The 13388-nt window shown below is 34.6% G+C and overlaps 1 protein-coding gene and 1 long non-coding RNA gene across 8 annotated transcripts in view; one reads left to right on the forward strand and one right to left on the reverse strand.

The window, feature by feature from the left end:
* LOC114942761 (uncharacterized) overlaps positions 1–13388 on the reverse strand; it is a 116039-nt gene that overhangs the window by 11177 nt on the left and 91474 nt on the right. The window lies entirely within an intron of this gene.
* Positions 10024–10530, forward strand: LOC146722889 (uncharacterized). The gene is made up of 2 exons (XR_014924888.1): positions 10024–10377; positions 10469–10530. It is a non-coding gene; the product is annotated as an uncharacterized LOC146722889 (long non-coding RNA).

Genomic DNA, 13388 nt, shown 5'->3' on the forward strand with positions numbered 1-13388 from the left:
AAATATAGATCTCGTTATTTGAAGACGATTTTTCCTCAGCAAAAATGTCGAGAGAAGCCATCATTTTTTGCATGTTCCCAATTTTTGCCATCATATATCTTTATAAATAAACCTTAAATTAAAATTTTATTAAAGTAAACTCTACTTGAAATTAATTGGAGAATGTGATTTTGTTAATATTTTATTTCCACAAGACTTAATTAGCAAAAAAACCCTTTATTGATGCCTTAATATTTTTGTCTAAGGGAAAATTGTCTCCAAATAACAAAAGATCTACTTGTATATTTTCGGTGTGACACCTTATGTCAGACACTCTGTATATATATTTTAAGACAATTATTCTGACGCAGTGCATCAATGCGTCGTTTCCGCTCTCAAAGGTGCGTGCGTTTCGCAAGAGACGCACTCTCTCGCTTCGATGAATTACGAATGCGTTTGCATAACATGAAACGATATTCGATTACATTCGCGGATGCGAGGCCAGGACCGTATAATTGCGTTACGCGACGAAATTGCCACGCGACCATCTATGGACTATCGCTTCCTCTCTCTGTCTCTTTCTTGCAACGCGGTTGGAAAATGTGTTGTGCGAGAAAACGTGGAAATGGTTTCACCGAAAGCCACAAATCCGACTGTCGCATCGAGCGATACATATATACATATACACGCGTATGTATTTGTGAGTGCATATATGTATATATGTATCAGAAACGTGTGTAACGAAAGATCGTTCGGTTGCAGCACGTCGACCCGATAATGTAGGGACGAAGGACCGCAAATCTAACTCGTACTCGGAACTGGCACGATAAATTTTGCGTTTATCTGCCGAAAGGCAATCAGACCGCGGGCGGTCTGGCTATGCTCTTCTCTTTGTTTTTTTTAATTGAACGCTTGTTTTATTTACGATCGTCGTACAGACCGAAGCCTTAAATTAAAATTCCGTTTTAACGCGAGGAATCCGTTCCGAATTGACTTGGAAATATATATGCCTTTCCGAATCTACATTTGTCTTCCTGAAACTTGGAATTCGCGGAATCAAGTTCCTATCTCTCGCGATCATTTATAACTTTAAACTACGGAAGATGTATATACCCGTGCCTGCTGGACTCTTCGAAAGACAAAGAGGAAAAGGATGATCCCTCTCGTCTGGCTTTGCAATATCATTGAGTATTCTCGTTCATGTTGTCGTATCTTGATTTATTTTCCGCAAGACGAGTCTCGAAACTTATGTTCGGGCACGAAGTTAATAACTATGTCGCTTCGTTCGGGTCCATTCACCCGTGACGATGTTTGCCGCGGGACTTGCGAGGCAACGAGACTTGGAAACTGCTACCGCAACATTGTTGCAGTAAATATACGAGGTAAATGCACGCTTATATAGAACCTGACGTTTGGTGCCTCGGTAAATGCCAGAACGTTCGACCCATATTCCAACAATGACCGCGACCCGTTTATTATTAGATATGGTGGAGATACCCTGCTGCTGCAAAGAGATGACACCCATCACGCTGCACGATTGCACGATGCGAACCAAGAAGCATCGACAGATCTCTTTTCAGTAAATATACGAACTGAAGTTGAAATAAGACGCGAAAATCTGACCACTGAAGAAGATTCCATCGATGTTTCAACAATCAGCTCTTCAAGACGGAATTGTTATAACGTGTTTAAATCATTCATTCGTCATTGGTTTGTTTAATCATTTTATACAGAGAGAATTTTCTCTTAAAATTTACCCTGAAAAACCTGGTAATCGTGGGACAATATATGGTATTGGACAAATTTTATAAATTTCTCTGATTAATATTTATCACAATTAATAATGTATATAGTAAAATTAATCGAGCATATATTTTATATCCCATAAAATTCTTCCAATACCAGATTTTCCCACGATAATCATGATTTTTAGGGTAATTCTAAGAAAAAAATCTCTTTGTACAGAAATAATTAATGACATTGTGATTACGGATTATACAAACTAAAAATACGCATCTTAAATAATATTTTCACATATTATAAATATGTTCACATAAATTTTTCGTTATATATATCATTAATATGTGATAATCAATCATATTAAAAATTGGTCATTGTTGTAAAATTTATATTTTAACCGAACATTGTTTAGTTATTTGATTACTTCATTAATTTTTCATTTTTTTTCTTTATGAAAACTTTTATTATATATATTTCATTTAATTAAAAAAAAATTGAAGCGAAAATATCATGATTTGTGCATAGTTTTCCTGAATCTCGTCTCTTTGTATATATGTATTACTTAATTAAACCAAAAAATGTGTTTGCTTGCATCTCTTCTTTTGCGAGAATTTTCAGTATGTATTTTTTTTAATTTCAGAAATTTGGAATGACGGAACGATGTAAGTGTTTTTATTCAATTCTATCATTAAGCGTGTATATGTTGTATGTGTGTATATGATGTGCATACGTTTTAGACAGAAAAGGGTTGGAAACGTCACGGTTGTAAGCATGAGGGGAAAGGGAAAAAGAGGCATAGTACCCGATGTTTCCTTTCTCACGTTATGCTTTCTCCCTATTCTGTCTTACGCCCTAACCGATCGATTTCCGCTCCCTATCGTGAGGTTCTGCGTCGACCTCGACGAATGCGAAATTTATCCCTCTACAGAGGAACCGAATTCAATCAACGAATATGGGCGCGTTGGGTCCATTTACATGCAAAAACGAGATACACCGGTATATTCATCGATAAACGGTAGAGCGATTCATTTCATAGAGATATAGATAAGCAGACTCTAAAAAAAAAATAATTCTCTAGCGAGACAAGGATAACAATAAGCGCGAAGAAATTATTTTTCGTAGAATTTACCGTAAATTTATGATAAATATGGTAATCAATTTTTCTGTACTTCAATAATGCCGATAAAAAATCATTTTAGCATTGTTTGGCAGTTGTATTGCATTATTTGTTTTTATAAGAAATGCATGCACATGTACGTATATTTATATAAACATCTTTTTTCGTAGTTGGATGGGAAAAAATCGATACGTTTTCACCTATTTTCAATTTCGCAGCCAAATTCTATTTGCGAAAATAAACAAATAGAAAACTTCGAATTTTTCGTGTATTTATATATATATATATATATATATATATATATATATATATAAAGTTATGATAACTTACATCGAAAGATAGTGGCGCAATTTTAGTCCACAGTAAAATGGCAAAGCGGCTGCGACGCGTTTCCCTCATTTCTCATCGCCCGATGGAAGTAGAAACGGAGATGAAAGCGTGTGATTTTCTCAAGGTGGAATGATCTCGTCGTTTGTCTGAATGTACAAGAGGCTGTCTACTTTGATATTGCAAAAGTTTGTCTGGAGACCCCGAGATCGGGTCGGACGAAAAAAGCATGTATAGAATTGCAAAAAAAAAAAAAAGAGAACATACGTATATTTAAAGCGGTTTGCTAAGCTAAATTTTAAATATTTTGTGCGAATAATCTGTTTTATATACATTTGAATATTTAGAATCTAGTGCAAATATTTTTGTAAAATATAAAAAAGAAGTAATATGATATACTATGAATATAATAATAATTTTATTAGAAGAGTGAATAAAATAAAAATTCTCTTATATATTCGCAATTTAGTAATTTGTTCGAAAAAGAGTTTTTCATCTTCAAATATTTTAGAAATATTCGAGTTAATTATGATATGCAAATCCACGATTGTCGGAGGCTTTAAATGCTTTCAATGTCAAGCTTTCATTAAAAAAAGAAAAAAAAAAGAAAAAAAGAAATGCAGAAGAATCGATATAAAGAAACAACCCCTTCGAAGAATCTGAAATTCATCTCTCTTTTAATTCGGTCACGCGGCGTTGCTCCGTTGCACTCGTTGCACACGAATACATTATGCATCGGATTGCACGCGTGCTAGCTAACACCTACGCAGCCATGCATGCCAGAGATCTCGCTTAAAGACGCAGGAAGAACTTCTTCCTGCATGAAAAGAGAAAAAGACAGACAGCTCCTTCGTTTGTTCTTGTATTTCGAGCCGTAAAATGGGTGTGAGATGTTTTTTGTATAAATGCATTTTATATTCCAGTGGGAAAATTTCACAGACAAAGCGAAAAACTGTCGAAGATTAACATACGACGCGTTTTATTTCGAGTCACAACCGCGAGTTTGCGTGATTCCAATTTAACTTTTAATAAATCTGCGCTCTATATACAGTATATAAATACAAAAGAATTACATTTTTTACGTCGCAACGATATAAAATTTTTAAAACGCTTGCTTGAAAAGTTTTGAATTTGCATGACGTGTCTTTTGTACAAATGAGAAAAAAAATAGAAAATAATAAATTAATAAAATAATAAATTAATTTTTTAAATCGTTTTATCTCGATGAAAATATTCTCTTATCAAATCGTGCATTTTCAGACTCCATTTTTTCAGTCGTGAAAAATAAATGTGATTTCAATTTAATGTGCACAAGTGAGTTTGATAAACATTGATTTCTTGATGATGCCACCGAGAAAGCTACTCTCCCTCTCGAGAATCCGAAATTATGTTCGTAAATGGGGTCCGGCCGATTCTCTCTGAGGACACGAATTAACTTTCCGATGGCGTAAGTCGTGCAGGAACTTGTCCACAAAATAGCTGATCGTCGCTTAATCTGTTCACGTCACAATGTACGTGCTCGCTGAGCCAATTTCATCGCAATTGCATTTCGATTACTGCAAAAAACGCAAACATTCGAGAGATTATAAGACCGTAATTTTATACCAAATTTTATAGCACTTTGGATAAAAAAAAACCGTAAAAGCAAAACTTTTAAATTAATACTGACAATAAAATTTTTAACACATTAAGAATTTCGAACTAAATTTTTTAATTAAAGAAATTCAGACGATTGACATTCAAGTCTATATACATGTATAAAAAATGTTTTCAACTGGATTACAAATCTTGAAAAGTAAGAAACGTTAAATTTTGCTTTCATATCTCTCGCACGTATAAAAGGACTAAATAAAACGGCGAGGCTTCGCTCCTTATTTAGCACAGACACCATATACCTGCATCGAGCATAAGCTTTATTCACGTTACGTGAAATGGCACAAGTCACCTTTATATTCGAGCATATAAACGGTAAAATAAAAATTGTCAGACGTCAAAGAAATATACTATATTATTGTGTTACAGAAAATTACTTGGAATACGATATTCATTACTATGAAAAGTTTTTTGACATATGCAAAATATTGAATATCTAAAATAATTATTAAACTTGCAGCACGCAAAACAATTTCGCATTTTTACCACATTTTTTCAGCATAATATAGACATTTCTATTGTCGAGGGAAATTTATTTTTTATAACTGGGACGCTATTGTATTTCTTATTCAAAATGTTCGGAGGGAACAGCTTTTGAACAAACCTACAATATATGAATATGAGAGTCTACACGGTAATATAATTTCCATTTTAACTCCCGCGTTGCTCCGACCTCTTTACACAAGGCTTTGCGCGAGCTTTCTTATGTATATGTACATTCGATATGTAGGATGCGGTTCACATATCTGAAAGAAGACCGCGCTCTGGTTCCGAGTTATTGTATCATTTCCTGGTCTCCGACCTTCCCCTTCTCACTCTTTTTAATTCCACCAATTCGCCCTTTAGACTCGTATACATCGTCCATGATTACAACAATTAATTCAGGCTGCCTTTGTATAAATGCGTCGACATGGCACGATGCGCACATAAATTTTGCAATGAATCGTGTCCCAAATGGTGAGCTTAAACCGGTTTCCAGTGGCATTCAATGCTTGCTCTCTCGCATATAGCTGCATATTACAAAGATCGGCCGCAAGTAAGTCACACCGAATTAACGGGTCATTTATTGAGCTCTCTCTTTCCTTCTCCTGAATTTATACGTGCCAAAATTACCATAATTGTTACATTACATCTAACAAAAGCGTTTATTATATCCCGGAAACCTCAACTTCTATTAATAATTGTATAGTGTCTCATCATTTGGATTTTCGTAAAGCAATTTATGTTCCTTTTGTTTAAATTTATACACGACGATCTTAAATGCATATGTAGATTTCAGTATGTTTTTTGTCCTCGTGACTTTTGACGTCGCAAATGTCATTCAATATTGTATGCACGATATTGTATTTAATTGACCGCGATATCTTCCAATCGTCAGCCAATGTTTCTCTATTGCTCTTAATAAAAATTTTTCTCATATATAAATATATTCCCATCAATAAAAAAATCCAGCTATTAAGTTTACAGATATAATATGTAGATCAAATACGAACAATTCTGCATAAAACAGTATAAAGTAACCCGATGATGCAAATTGCAAAAGAATAAAATTTATCATCGACTTAAAGAACATTGACCAAAGACGTCACTGCGAATAACGACGACTACGGAGAAACCAAAAGTTTTTCGTCGAAAGTTTACTACAAGAGCTCAAGTCTTAATGAATCCACCGGACCTAAGCAGACAATGAAAAAGCGCGAATCACATTAGTCGGAAACGCGCGATATTTATTCAGCGCCTCTCTCGCCTCGAATTTCGCGTGCAGTGGATTAATCCTGTTCCAGATAATTAAAATCACGCGTAAAATTCTAGAATTTTAAAGTGCGAGTATATTTTCAATTTCCCTGTTGAATTAGTCGAGCGATCTTTTTTTTTCTTGCAAATTAGAACGCCATGTAAACGAGAGCGATATTAATTGAACATTAACGTATATCTGACGCTAAAAATGCGTAAAATTTGCGAGGCAATACGTCGGGAGTAGAAACGGATAAAGAACCTCCATATGAATATTCAAAGCATATAGCTTTTCATATTGTCGCTTTTATCTCACCCAATTAAACCAAGAGCGCAGTGTCACAATCGCGCCGTCTCTCTTCAAGGCTTTTAACCCAATTAGCATAATGTCAGCGGAAATGAAATGAGTCGATAGAACGCGCAATAGCGGCTATCTATCACGAAGTCTGCAGCGAGATTAAAAGCGCAACGTAAAACGACGAACCGAAATCGTCGATTCTAACAGCCGCTGCACCGGAAAGCTCCTTCTCCTCCTCCTCTGCTGGAAGAACATTGTTAGAGTGCAAATTAAATTGTTCGAGAGAAGTCGCGGGCAATAATGGTCCCCATTATTTAAGTGTAAATTCCACGCTTAAACGCACGTTACTCTTTGAGAGCAACGAATGAATATTTCAAAACCGCAATTGGAGCTTTTTGCGGCAATAAGGCTACTAAAAGTATGTCATTTCCTTTTTTAATCCGATTAAAATCCTATATATATTTTTTTTATATATGTATATGTATACATAGTACATATGTTCGAATAAAATTAATATGGCTATAAATTATTTTTACATTGTGTGTGTGTTGATGCTTTTTTAAAAATAGAAAACTGACGAAAAATCTGGAAATATGGGAAAAATATGTCAATGAAATTTTAGAAAAGAAAATTGGGTCAAATGTATCATAGATATTATATAAAGATAGAACTCAACAATAGCTATATATATTTGACCTAAGAAAGAGAAAGAAATATTCTCAAGAATAATATTTCTGAGAGAAATTATTTTGGCATTTCCATTTTATATCTCTATAAGACGAATTGAAATGGCTCTCTGCTTTTGTTTCCAGGTTTGTTTCTTTCTCTCCTTCATTATCATTTAATTATTCTTTAATGATTGGATGCACAAAGCGTGTATCTATCTCGGCCCGACGTGACAGTTTCTATCTCGATATTTCGAGAAAAACTGAGTGGAACAAACTTCAGCTTCAGTCTTCACGTTGTTACTGCAAGATCTGCGAACACTTTGAACGTGTCGGACTGAAGCGCAAAACGTGTCCAACACACGGGAGAGATAACACATGCCGGGCGAGCTCTCTCCGGAGAGAGCAGGCAGAGTTTACGAAGAGGATGTGATAAAAATAGGTCCTTCGAAAGCCGTTTCGATTGTACGCTCCCGCGTCGAAGCGAGCGAACATCCAGACTCGAGTATTCCGTGAGGCGCGCGTTCGATAGTTTCGCCAAACTTTTCGGATCGAGTTATCGCGTTCGGGCCACGGCTATTTTGGATGTCTTATTTGATTTGCCCGAGAGCCCACCTTATTCCCTCCTCGCCTCGTAAACTGAAGTTAGATAACTCATACCAGGGCAGCTGGAGGCGCTATGAATCATCGCCCTATGCTCTACGTGAATCTTACTTAATCTATATCCAAAATTCGAATCTGTCTATTCAATTTGTCATCTTATCACCAAATTTAATATACTTCGATCCCGATACACGGAGAGAATTTTTTCTTTTGGAATTTTATACCCTGAAAATCATGGTAATCGTGGCACAATATAGTGGCAAGTATAAGAGTTTCTCTAATTAATATTCGTCACAGTAAAATTAATCAAACATATTTTGTATCTTATTGTAGTACGGATATTAATATTTTTATTATAGTAAATATTAATCAGAGAAACTCTTATAAAATTGTCCCACAATTATCATAATTTTCAGGGTATATTCTAAGTGAAAATTCTCTCCGTGTAGAAAAGCTTAGTTTCTATATACATAAATTAAATTTATATGAAAATTTATATGAAAATTTATATGAAAATTTATATGAAAATTTATATTAAATTTATATGAAAATTTATATTAAATTTATATGAAAATTTATATTAAATTTACATTAAAATCCTCTAAAATCTAGAATCTATATACGTGAGAAAATTTAGGTCAAAAATAATAGGAAAATTTTGATATTTATCATAGTAAAATTAATCGAACATATTTTATATCCTACTGTGATATAGATTTTAAAGTGGTTTTTTTATTATGGTAAATATTAATCGGAGATTTTCAGAGTAAATTAAGAGAAAATTCTCTCTGTGTACTTTATCGTGGAATTTAAAAAAAAAAACAAAAAAAGGGAACGATATTTCTTTAATTGCTAGGAATAATTCATTTACCGATACGTGGGTTATTCAGGAAAGTGAGAGATCACGTCGCGCGAGATCCCGAGTACGTGGATGTCTTCTCTCTTTCGCGTAACGTATCGAGCAAAGTTCGAAGCTCATACACACCAGCGATAGGAATGTGTAACTCTCGGGTGTTCCAGCTCGTTCCGAGCGGAAAGCCGGAGAACGAATGCCGGAAATATATATGGAACGACGTGCACGCGCTATCTGCCGCCGCAGGCACAGGAAGCGCGCCTAGGACCGGAAATGAAGGATGTAACGGGGCGGCGAGGAGAACGACCGCGCGTATATATGATGCCGCTAATGAAATTCTAACGATGTGTGTGCGCCGCAGAAATTTCTTATAAATATTTATATAAGAGCGAAGCTTGAAACCGGAGCGTAGATTCGTCGCAGATTTTCATTTTCAATGTTGCGCAAAGTGTAAACGACATTTGATTTTTCTCAAATTTTATTTTTCCCGTAATTTCACATTTCTCCTCAATTTTCTATTTTTAAATAAGTATTTACACAATGCAAAAAATGTATAACCATGTTAATTTTATTTAAACATAATATACTATATAAAATATATATATATATATATATATATATATATATATATATGAAGAGAATTTTCTCTTAGAATTTATTCTGAAAATCATGATAACTGTATATATAAGACAATATATTGGGAGAATTTTATAAAAGTTTTTCTGATTAAAATATTTACCGCAATAAAAAATATTAATATACTTATACATAGCAACATTAATCAAATATGCTTAAACGACTTGACTACGACGTAACTAGCAATTTTATTTGATTATTTCACGACGTTTCGACCATTTGGTTGTGGTCCTTTTCAAGTGAAATTTCTACAACATAATGTTACACAATATTTTTTAACATACGAAAACTCATTTAAGTGTTAAATTAATAAAATAAGTATAAATTTTATAAACATACCATCAATTAAACCGAGGTTAACATAACATCACACCGGTGTTATTTGAAATCGAAAGTTAAACGTTAAAAGAGGAACACAGATGTGATTTTGGGCATAACTTTGATTGGAAATCACCGACAATTTTACATAACGAGAAACATGTAAGAAAGAGAGAGATTGCTGAAATGTTCTTCATAAAGAAGCATGGCAATACAGTTAACCTACAGAAAGACACCGAGAATTTGACAAACATTTACGACAAAATAATAAAGATTGTTTAGTGGCGCGTTTCAAGTTTAGTCGTTGACGAAACATCATAACGATGGGACGTGTTCCTCTTTTAATTTTTAACTTTTAACATCATAACGATGGGACGTGTTCCTCTTTTAACGTTTAACTTTCGATTTCAAATAACACCGGTGTGATGTTATGTTAACCTCGGTTTAATTGATGGTATGTTTATAAAATTTATACTTATTTTATTAATTTAACACTTAAATGAGTTTTCGTATGTTAAAAAATATTGTGTAACATTATGTTGTAGAAATTTCACTTGAAAAGGACCACAACCAAATGGTCGAAACGTCGTGAAATAATCAAATAAAATTGCTAGTTACGTCGTAGTCAAGTCGTTTAAGCTTATTTTCACCACTAGCGACAAATATTAATTTTGATTGATATTAATTTTAATTGATCGTATTAATCAAATATATTTTATATTTTATTGTAGATATTGATATTTTTTTAAATTCTAAGAAATTTGAAGAAAAAGTTCTCTGTGAGTTTATATATAAAATCTAATCGGATTAAGGAAAGAAATGACATACTTTTGGTCGTCTTATTACCGCAGAAAGCTCCAGGGCAACATTGAAAATAATATGTGGATGAAAAGACATTTCTTTGAAGAGCGTCGGTTTTTATTTCGTAAAAAATTAAATATCTTATATCGCGTACTTTATGCCGGCGAAACATCGATTTTATGTTGTCAGATTACGTCATGTCACGAGAGAAAAAGGCGAGTCGATCTTATACAGCGAAAATAAGTTGTAAAAACTGTATTTGCGAATATATCAATACTCAAAGTACAAGATACAATTCGAATAGATTATATATTATACGATCGCGATTTCGTATCTACAGCTGCGGTGCGGTCTGCGTGCGATCCGATAAGTTTTGCAGTTCGAATCTTGCGAAGTTAAGCGGATTGCTAAGTTCGGAAAGGATTGTGCCCTGCGATCGTAACTTCCAATTTTGTCGAACGCAATTCGTAATCCGTTATCGATCCAATACCTGTGCCCCTTTTTCTCCTTTCTCCTACCAATTCATTTCTCTTACCAATTCTCCGACACACAGTCCGAATAACTGATCAATAACTGACAATCTTATCCCTCCCGAATGATACTTGTGAGATTCTACTTGTGAAATTGTTCATCGATCGACGAGGAATTTCGAGTTTGTGAAAAAACGCAGACTCTTTACTTGGAGTGCAGAATTTCATGAAAATTTCATTCATACAATTTGAGAGTTCACGTGGAGAGGCACGTCGACGATTTCGCTCGCAAGTGTCCGCTTGTATTAACAAACCCGAGCGTTGTTGCTTCAATTTGCGGCGAGGAGTTTTGGCCGTCGATATCGAGCATCGAAACTCCTTTCTCGTCGCTCTTCGCACGTGCCTATGATATTTAATGCAATTTCCCGCGACCTTATCGGGGCCGATGACTCTCCTGCCGTTCTTCGTTCCCTTTTCCGCGAGGAAAAGTCTTAGCCCGGACACGCGGAGCAATAACTTGCAGCTACTCGAATCAACTTTTGAATTACGACTCGGGAGAGCTCGTTACTACAACCAGCGAAATCCTGTTAGCCGTATTGCAACCGTAATGAACTCGTCTGACGTGGCTGGCAGCGCGCGAAAGGAAGACTACCGTCGTCTTCGGCTACCGCATCAAGATTGTAGAGCATGATGTTATCGAGAGCGTTGATTTCACCCGGTTCTGCTAAGAAACTTCTTGATTATTAATGACCGATTCGCGATTTGCCTTTCTGCGGTTCGCTCTCCGATGCTACCGGCTACTCCCTTTTAACTGCATGCTATTTTTCTTCATTTATTCGACAAAATCCCCATTACGCAAACTCGTTACGCAAATAAAGTCTCAGACTACGAGTCTCTTACGTAACAATAATTGTTTTATGTAATTATTCGCAATTCATTTAAAACAATTTATTACGAAATAAAGATATGTAATATATAACACGGAAAGAATTTTTTTTTTGAGTTCATCCTGAAATTCAGAATAATTGTGGGACAATATGGTATTGGAAAGAATCTTATAAGAGTTCTCTGATTAATATTTATTACAATAAAAAATATTAATATCTATCACGATAAGATATAAATTATATTTGATCAATTTTACTAAAATATATAGTAAAATTTTAATAATTTTTAAATATGTTAAAAACTTGTGATTTGTCAAGTATTTTAAATAGAATAAATGTCAAAAAAAAAGATAAATATAAACAATATTTTATATTACAATGCAGTATCATTTTCAGTGCAGCATGGTCATTTTCGACTTATTACTAAACATGATAAAATTTGTAGTGAATTTTGCGGTGAAATATAACGAAAAATTGTCTCCGTGTATAAGAAGCATTGTTTCACATATTGTACTTGAAATGGATTTAAAATTTCAGTGTCCCTCAAAGAAACGTATATGCAACAATGAAATTGCTTTTCTCTCTTTGTGCAACATTCACATGCGACATTGCATATATACGAGTATACATATATGCGTATGTCATGATTTGACGAAATATCGCGAGTCTGAAAGTATAAGTATATACATAAAGCTTCCAAACAGACGAATATACGATGCTGTATGTATATATAAAACATTTTAAAAGATCGTATAAGATCTATAATAAAAGGTATATCCGAAAAGTTTCCCTCGTTGCCTTCCGTCATTCGAGGCTTTTCTGCAAGCGCCAGTAAAAAGTTTGTTACCTTTTCAGAAGGTATTGTTTCCAGTTACGCAGAAGGGATAGAAACGTGTCGGACTAAAGAGGGCTTTCACGCGAACCGGGCGAGATAAGGCGAGGGATGGAAAACGGGCGTCGCTACGACATACGACGGAATAGATGCCGATAAGAGCAATCCAGAGGGTGCGTTTCCACATAGCCCGACCTAAGTGTCGACGACGAGAATGTACAATAAAGATCGAGCGTCGTGGAACGAGGACCCCGGCATGGGAGAGATATTATTAGCGCATTACCATCAGAAATAAAATATATCCACGATGGAAGCACGCTGCGCTACACTTTTCAAAAGAAAATTATTATTAAATATAGGTGCCTTCTCTAATTATAAAAAATAGTGTTAAAAAAAAATTTGACAAATTTTAAAGGGAAAGACTTGAAAATAAATTTTTTTTTTAAATACTATTTTATACTATACATGGTATAAA

This window comes from Nylanderia fulva, unplaced genomic scaffold (assembly GCF_048542155.1).
Source record: "Nylanderia fulva isolate GAGA-0341 unplaced genomic scaffold, ASM4854215v1 Scaffold26, whole genome shotgun sequence".
In the NCBI taxonomy this organism is placed as follows: Eukaryota; Metazoa; Arthropoda; class Insecta; order Hymenoptera; family Formicidae; genus Nylanderia; species Nylanderia fulva.